Source organism: Chinchilla lanigera, unplaced genomic scaffold (genome assembly GCF_000276665.1).
Source record: "Chinchilla lanigera isolate Chin_1 unplaced genomic scaffold, ChiLan1.0 scaffold00029, whole genome shotgun sequence".
Lineage (NCBI taxonomy): Eukaryota > Metazoa > Chordata > Mammalia > Rodentia > Chinchillidae > Chinchilla > Chinchilla lanigera.
The window spans coordinates 1,774,675-1,780,674 of record NW_004955430.1 but is presented as its reverse complement, the minus strand read 5'-3'; the positions used below and the strand labels follow the sequence as shown (position 1 = coordinate 1,780,674).

Below are 6,000 nucleotides of genomic sequence, written 5' to 3'. Positions count from 1 at the left end.
TTAGTTCACTGGAGATTGTAAGTAATCTCTTTTCATTGAGGAGTCAGTTTTTTGCAGCCCGGGTTAGGAGCCTGGTGATGCTCAGTCTCCATATATCACCTCTTCTGAGGATTATCCCATGAGGAACGTTTCTTTTGATAGGAATACAAATAAGAACCTGGCTGCAGTTCATAACAGGACATGTGGGATTCCGGGGCTGGAGTTTATTTTATGTGAAGGATTGAAAAGATAAGTATGTGCTTTGCTTCCCTGGGGAAAAGCAGAAATAGCCACACCTTCCATATGGATAGTGATCTTGAGATTATTCGAAGTACAGCTTGATTGCAGGTTTAAATGGTTCATTTAGAGCAAGTGACTCAAGCCCTGTGCTCTCCCCTGGCGCGAGGCAGGCAGTGCTGAGGTAGCGCTGTCCTTCCTTTTTGAGCTGTGAGATTTTTTTTTTTTTTGAGTGCCTTTATGTGAAATGCAGCTCTGTGTTCCAGCTGTCAGCATCCTGAGAGGGGGCACTGGACCTGAACATTGTTTCGGAACTAAGTGCTTAAATAGGGGTTTGGGAGAGGAAATAATAGATTTCTCTCATGTTTTGTTTTTTCCTCCCTTAAACTGGAAGTCACTCTCTTCTTGGTGATTTTTTTGCAAGTGCCGGACACATTCTGGGGGAGATCTGAGTCCCTTCATTCAGTGTGAGACTTTGGTCTCAGGTCTAAGGGACAAGTGCTTTATTTTAGGTAAATAGACTTCAGGAGGGGAAGAGTTTGTGTAGACTGATCATTTAGCCTCCAACTGAGACTAAATTTGAGGGGAGACTGACCAGCTCGCTGAGGATTAAGATAGCAAGTGTTTTTTCCCCTGCTTCCTAAAAGGACAAAATTGCAAACAGTAGGGACACTGTCACTGCTGTGTTTGAATAACTGAGTGGTTACATCTTGGTGGCTAAAAGTCCACTGTCCTCTTTAACTGTATGGAAAAGGAGTCTTTCTGGAGTTAGTTTTGTTTTGTGTTTCGGCAGCAGATTTATATAATTCACAACCGATACAATCTACCCATTTAAAGTGCATGTCAATGACTTTTAGGTATCCGCAGAGCTGTGGATCTGTCACCACAATTTTAGAATTTTCATTACTCCCCAGAGAAGCCCAGCGCCCCTCTGCTGTCACCCTGGGAAGTTTGTTCGTTTGTTTGTTTGTTTATTTATTTAGAGACAGGGTTTCGTTTTTTGTAGTTCAGGCTGGCCTCAAACTCGTGGTAATTCTCCTGCCTCAGCCTCCTTAGTGCTGGAATTACAGCAGTACGTCACCACGCCCAGGCAAAGTTTAATAACATTGCTGCATATTAAACTCATAATATATTCTAAGCACAAGTTCTTCAGTTCTTGGATCTCGTTTGAGGGATCACTCCATAAATGTTCATACATCTTTCTGTATAACCTCACACACCCTCACTGACCTGACATCATTCTGAGGTTGTGGATCATGGGGTAAACCTGGAGAATTAATTTATTTTAGTGGTCAGGTGCTTGTATTTTTAAAAATGTTACCGCATGCACAGTACTTTAAGAAAACCATGTACTTAGACCAATAGATGGACCTCAACAAACTGCTTTAGGCTAAAGCCCGCCTGCTGCCTTTTGGTGTGTGTGTAAGGATGACTGATTCACAGTCCAGGAAGAGGCCAAAGGGTTCTTTCTGGGCCGGAAAGTGGGCTACGTAAGCCCAAGCTATGGCTCACCTGCTAGTCAGAGCACCTCTATGTAAAATATTTAAACAAGTCTACCCACATTTCTTTGACATGATTCATTAGCAATAGGTCATTTCTTTGGTTTTTTTTTTTTAAGTGGTACCGGGAATTGAATCCAGGGCCTTTGGAGGGAGCTACGCCTCCAGCCATTTTTTATGTATTTTATTTTGAGATAGTGTCTTGCTAAATTGCCAGGCTAGACTTGAACTTGCAATCCTCATGCCTCAGTCTCCCAGAGTGCTGGGATTACAGGTGTGCACCAGCACGCCCAGCTCAAATCATTTCTCCTAATTCAGTTGAAGTTTCTTCCTGATGGTAAGAGAGAAAATGAATGGAGCATTGGTATGGGAAATTCTGGACCTAGGGAGGAAGAGGAAAAGCAGTCTTGTTCACTCTGGGCCTCCTTGTGGAGCTGCCCACCGCCCCCAGAGCCTCTCTGCACACTGTCTCTTTGCAGAAGCAGAGCAAACTGAAGCTGCCTGTGTAGATCTCTGCGGTTACGCAAGGGTCTGGTCTGCAGACCGAGCCCTGGCTCACCGGAGCCCAGGGCATGGCAGGGAGGCCCCTTGCGTGCTCTGGGCTTTTCCACACGTAACTGTGCCTATCATTGAGTTCCTTAGCTCCCTCGCATCCTCCACAGGATGGGAAGACTCCTTACCTGTGGAGCTCCAGCTCTCTGACGGGTGGCAGGGTGGGTTCTGGCGATGCAGTCCCTGTTCCTAGTCCCCCATCCTTTCATGGGAAGCAGGATGGGCACCTGGTTCTGCCTCTCTCCATGTCTTTCTCTCTCTTCTTTTTTTAAATTTGAGACAGGGTCCTGCTATGTAGTTCAGGTTAGCCTTGAACACACTGTGTAGTCCAGGTTCAGGTTGGCCTCGAGTGTGTGGCGATCCTCCTGCCTCGGCCTCCTGACTGCTGAGAGTACAGATGTGCACCACTGTGCCGGTTTCTGTGTCTTTCTCTTGGAAGTTTGTTTGGTTTGTAACCCCAAACCTAGTCTTTTTTTGTGTGCTTATTTCTATTTTGATTCCGTTTCAAAAGTATAACGGTTCCAGGCATGTAGATAGTAAGCATTCAGTGTACATATTTGTTGAGTAAGTGAACTTGTTGAATGCATATAGTTTTTTAAGGTGCAATTCAGGAAACCCTACCTAATGTCTTACCTACCAAGCTGCCTATATAATTTTTCCTCTGAAATTCCCATACAGAATATTAGTCCCGAAGGTATGAGCATTTTATGTACCTATTATTTTTACTTCCTTGTCTTCTATTTATGTTCCCTTCCCCCGGGGTGAAACTGAACAATCTGAGGAGAGAGATAGTATCTTAATGACGCTGGACAAATTGCTTACTGTCTTCCATGGTTCTTTGTCTGTAAAGTGGGGATAGATAGAGCCCACTGGGAGTGCTGGGACGATTAACATGGAGCATTCAGAACAGAGTCTGGCGGGAGTCACCGCTCTTGTCGTTGCTCATCGCCGTCATATATGCCAGAGTGTTTGTTTACACATGCTGCCTGGTGCTTTTTTGGCATTTGCATGTATTGAGTGGAAAACAGGAACATTACTTACTTTAATGTTTACCCTAGGGCTGGGGATATAGCTCAGTGGCACAGCGCCTGCCTGGCAAGCACTAGGTCCTGAGTTCAATTCCCGGTACCAATAAATAAATAAATAAATACACAAAGTTTACCCAACCATCAGCTGTAACTGCTTTGATAATGTATGGCAAAAAAAAAGATCGGGGACGTCTCAGAGAATACCTCCTGCTGCCCTTTTGTCCCTCATTGCCCTGGAGGACATGTGGAGCAGCACAGGCTCTCTTTGCTGGCCTGCCTAGCAGCAGAGCTGGCTGTCTGTGTTCACAGGGGCTTCCAGAAGCAAGTGGGGGCGGGCTGGCACATGTCTGTAATCCCAGCACTTAGAAAGCTGAGGCAGGAGGATCTACCAGAGATCAAGGTCAGCCTGGGCTAAAAAGTGAGCTCAAGGCCAGCCTGAACTGCATGGCGAGACCCTGTCTCAAAAAGACAAAAAACCAAACAAACTGAACCCAGCCTGGGCAAAGAGTTTCAGTATAAAGGCTCAGGATTCGGGGGGTGGGGGGGAGGGAGAGACCAACCAAATGCATCGTTTGGAAAGAGGTCTCTGTGATACTAAGTAGAGAAGAAGCGAATCATAACACTGTCTTTAGTCTGCTTTCATTTTTATAAGTGTCTGTTTATACCGGCAAATCCTCTGTAACTGCACTGGCCAGTGCTACAGGCACTAGTCTTAAATTAATAAAAGTAAGACGAAAACTTAGTCTCTTACACAGGCTGCACCTCGGGAGCTCAGGAGCCTCCCGTGCACAGAGCCTCCCACAGTAGATCCAAACCTTAGCTCACCGCTGACCTCAGGTGCTCGCTGGTTGGGAAATCCGGCGTGAGAGGGCGAAGCCTGCGAGCCTGTGCGCAGGGGCACTTGGAACATGCGCCCTCGAGCCTCCTGGCGTTGGCGGTAACACACCGGAAGGACGCCCCTCGCGGGCAGCCATCCTCTGTGCCGAGCACCGCGTGACGCAGAACAGCACCAAGGAGGAGCTGTTCCGCTCGTGCACAGCCGAGATTACTGTGCTACGTTCACCTGCAGACGTCTGGTGTTTGCTGTCCTCTCCGCGGGGCAGAAAACTGCAGTTACAGCGTTGGCCATGGCTGGCTGCTGTAAATACACTCTTTCCTTGAATATTGGTCACAGCCCTCTGAAAGGTGTGGTTTTGTATTTGAATATGTGAAGCACGGAGAAGTTAGGCCTGCAGACCAGGAGGTCATGGTTGGACTTTCGATTCCAGGTCTGCCTGAGTGGAGAGCCTGTGCCCTCTCCCCTTGGTGGCCTGTTGCTGCGGTCCGGAGGAAGGACAGCACACTGTGGCTAGTCCGTACACGGGGACCAGTCCTCCTCCAGCTCCAGGCCTGCAGGTGGCCTGCCTGAGGCAAGGGCAGAGAAGAGTAGGTAAAGGAGACACTGCCCCAGGAGGAGAGCGTCACCCCTCACCGCGTAGTCAGGTCAGAACCACCTAAGAGGTAAATGGGTGCACCCTGGGACTGTGCTCCTTAAGTGAAATAAGTAGGACACACGTGTAAATATTGCATCTCTGGTGTAGTAAACTGAAAGTGTAAATAAGGACCAAAATGTAGAATAAATATAGTGAAGTGGAGAGAAACTGTTTAAAAGGCAAAGGGAACTAGGGAGAGGGGAGGGGAAAGGAAGGAAGGGAAAAGAGAAAAAGGACAAGGGTGAAGTGGAAGCAAAGCCTTGTCACTGAGAGGAAGAGCCGTTGAAGGCGAGAAGGAGGGGAATGGGGAAAAAGGAACCAAGGGAAATCGTGCAGGTACAAATCCCTATGATGACGGTGACCGACTTACTTTAAGATGAAAGAATAAAATGTTCATAATAAAAAAAAAAATCGTTACTGCTGAGAGATCAGAGTTTAGATGTTTCCCTCTTTTCTAGCTAGTTCAATATATGGCGGGTGGAACTTGATGTTCACTGCACGCATTTCTACAATTTAGGGCACTGTGAGGATTGCTAAACAAATAAGTGAAGTTTATATTTTGTTGTAGTGGAGGCTCTTAGAGGTGGTTTGGTTGTTTGCTTTGCTTGGATGGGAGATGCAATCCCATTTTAGCACCTTATGTAAGTTGCTTTGGCATCACCTCAGGTCACTGTACTGTGAAACGCTGTGAGGCTGGCTCTCGGAAATGCTGTTTCCGTTCTGCGCTCATATCTGGGGTCAGAGGAGTTTGGGGTGCCTCTTGGCAGTGTTTCTCCCAGCTGGAACAGCGGCTGCCTTTGAAGTCAGTGTGGAGAGGACTGTCCTGCTGGGAGACCATCCCTCAGAGGAGACTGCGCTTCCAAAGCCCTTGAGAAAGAGGAAGCTTGCGTGCTCATGGCTGCTCACTTGGAAGGGAGCAAAGTTGGGTTGTTCCTTGTCTGTTCTGGGAGCAGAGTGAAAACTGAGGAATTTCGTTTTGCGCAAAGCAAATTGGGGAATTCTTTTTTGTGTAAAATAAAGCACAGGGCTGTGTGATCCGGTCAGTCAGGTCTGTAAATTTACTGCTTGTGGTTGGAAAGGAGATGTGCATGGCTTCACTCATCTGACAGAACTTATGTTGGGGTGGTGGCAGTTCTTCAGGCGCCTCTTAAAACCCTTAATATTGTCCCTTGTTTGGGGGCAGTCTTTGTACATTGTTGAGCTGCACAGTAATTGAAGTAGCTCAAAGGTAGG

General features: G+C 47.1%; 1 protein-coding gene across 1 annotated transcript in view; it reads left to right on the top strand.

Annotated features, from left to right (window-relative positions):
- Positions 1 to 6,000, top strand: part of Pxk (PX domain containing serine/threonine kinase) — a 66,467-nt gene continuing 60,467 nt past the window's right edge. Inside the window, exon 1 of the mRNA XM_005387294.2 lies at positions 1 to 17. The gene's annotated coding sequence lies outside the window, so the exon portion shown is untranslated. The remainder of the gene's footprint in view (positions 18 to 6,000) is intronic.